This window comes from Macadamia integrifolia, chromosome 10, assembly GCF_013358625.1.
Source record: "Macadamia integrifolia cultivar HAES 741 chromosome 10, SCU_Mint_v3, whole genome shotgun sequence".
NCBI classification, from domain to species: Eukaryota; Viridiplantae; Streptophyta; class Magnoliopsida; order Proteales; family Proteaceae; genus Macadamia; species Macadamia integrifolia.
Window position 1 is genome coordinate 28,832,614 of NC_056566.1, and position 2,982 is coordinate 28,835,595.

Consider the following 2,982-nt stretch of genomic DNA (forward strand, 5'->3'; position numbering starts at 1 on the left):
CTGCCCGTCACGGTTTCCAGTAACCACCCTTCGTTTTTAGCATAGCAACTGCACATTCAACTTTCCTTCTTTCGATTTTCTCTTTCCACAAATTTTAGTTATTTTTCTTCTGAGGCCAAAATTGTATGAATTTGAAGATCTCTCATCGATACAATTTAACCGGTTTGAGTTTGATAGGTAATTTAAGTGTTGTCTTATGAATTTACCTTTTTTTTTTTATAAAAAATAAAAACCTATTTTTGAAACGTTTTACTCCTTGATCATTAAAGTGTATTGGTATTGGATCGGTTAAAACTTAAGATTGATCTCGACCAATATCAAATTATCAATCCGACCTAAAAGGTTTCTACCAATGTAAGTAGTTTTCACATTTTCAAAAAATAGGAAAAACATTCTATAGATACCTCAGAGTGTCAAAAGTACCAGGGAGATTTCTGTCTTACCTCTAATTGTTATTAAATATAAATCTTCTCCAAAACCAGTGTTTTCTCTATATATTCTCTACTAGTTGGTTCTCTGGTAAGGTTTTTTTCAATGTTCTTAAAACTCTTGATCCATTTGTACAGTATAGACATGCAGATCATGGTTTCTTTCAGTCAGTTTGCCTGCCTCCTACATGCACACAAGAGATTAGTCCAATTTCAATGGAAAAGAAATTCAGAATAAGAAAGTAAGAAGGAGATTTCTGTTTTACCTCTAATTGGCATCAAATACCAATCTTCTCCAAAAACAGTGTTTTTTCCATATGTTCTCCACTAGCTGGTTCTTTGGTAGGTTTTCCGTCGTTGGAATGAAAAATAATATAGATAATCCCATTAATAAGATGATTCCCCCATTGAAGAATATCAATGCTCAAGAATGGCACATCATAGATAGTGATAAATGTGTCTTTTCTCCAGTCATTAACATGTTAGAACTTCCACTAATCACGAATCCCAACATTTTGGCTTTTCGAGGGAAAGCTTCGCTTAACCAGCCGTAGGATCCAAAAGAGGATTGGAAACATGGCTTAGAACATCTTTTCCAAAAGCCGAGATATTGCATGGGTTGTAAGTCATATAATAAAATTCCAATTGCAACCAAATTTTGTAAATAAAATCAGTAATGTGATGAAATTTGTATACCAGATTTTTTTTTTTCTTTTGGGTGGTGGGGGGAGAATAATGTGCTATGGAACAAATAATTTTTCTTTCAAAGCTATATCTATGATGCATTCTGAACCATTTAGCATACTGTAACAATTGGTAAATATGTAAAATGTGTCGCTTGGAAATTGTCTTATGATCTCATAGACCAAAAATAGACTGGAATACCTTTAATTTTACTTACTCCAATTTTATTTTTATGAAAGAAAGGATCAAAATATCCCTTTTTTAACTTTATAACCAACTGTCAATGTTAACCAAGGTCTCCGGGCCAGCTTATGCGCACTTCAACTAATCCTCGGGGAGACTAGCACAGCAACCCATCACCTTGATCTCCACTTAAATCACAAATGGGGAATCGAACCTGAGAATAAGAAAACACACACACACACACACACACACACACTCACACTCACACTCACATAATCCGTACGACAGGGTTCGATCCCAAGACCTCCTCCCTTGGGTGCCGGCTCCACAAGCCGAAGCTACCACCACTAGGCTATCCTAGTGTTCGTATCCTACCAAATTTAAACCTGCCTTAAACAGTAAAAAATAGGTCAAACTAACACCAACTTAAAAGTCTCATACTATATGTGAACCTGATGTTGACAATCATTTTCATCAAGGTGAACTAACAAAGAAAGTAACTCTTAACTCGGTGCTGTTAAATATATTCGATTACAGTTTAGTGGTTCAAATAGGCTTGGGATAAACTTACTATTTCATGTGTTAGGGATAACATATATATATATATATATATGTACAGGAAATAATTCCAGAAAGGGGATAGGGGGAAAAATTTTTAGCAAATCCAAATCAGTAGATAACCCATTTAGAATTGCACTGATCTTGTCTTCAATATTGTAAAATAAAAAAAAAAACATATTTAAGAGAAACAACATAAAAACTTGTCTCTACCCTTCATGTCTCAACCTCAAATAGACAACATAATAATCAAATTAAAAACCTATAAGAGAAAAAGGATAAAGAAGAAAAAGGAACTTCACATTTGCACATAGTAATAGGGTGTCAAAGAAAATACAATATCAGAAGGGCAAAAACTAAAACATATCCATGCAAGAAACAAATCTATAAAAAGAGGAGAGGGGAAATAAACTTCTTAACAACATCAAAAAAGATATGTGAAGGATTACAAGATTTACATACCATTGTTTATCAACCGATCACCATGTATTGAATGGACAAAACTTATACAAACATACTGCAAATAGATATGTCCTTGTTAGATCACCAAGAGTTGCATATACAAAGAGAAATTGAAACATAAGTTTAGAATCTCAAATACAAAAAGAGATTGAAACAAAGGTTTCGGACATGATATGATCGACTAAACCTATTTTATAAAAGAGGGCAACAAAATAAACAATCAACAGATCTTAACCCACTCTAGCGAAAGACAACTTCCTTGAAAATCGTACACAGACGAGGAAAAATTCAATAAATAACATCTACATAGGTGAGGAAAAATTCAATAAACAATATCGCCCAACAGATGATATTTTTTACAACTTCCTATCTTTTCTTAATGACAATGGAGTTGACCTTGATAAGTTTAGGTGTGTAATCCAATGCAGCTTTCATTGGTCTTGCAGATTATCAACCTAGGATTCTATTATAGGTTCAAAATCTTGTAGTTCTGAGATACTTTTTTTTTTTGTTTGGGTTGCGCACGTGCAAATGCACATGTGATCTGAAATCCTGATTGGAATGAATTATATTTCTTCTATGATCGATCGGTATAAACATCAACAACTTTGAATTGGATCAGTTTGTCCTCAACAAATAAGTACTTGGGCCAATAAAATCCTACCAA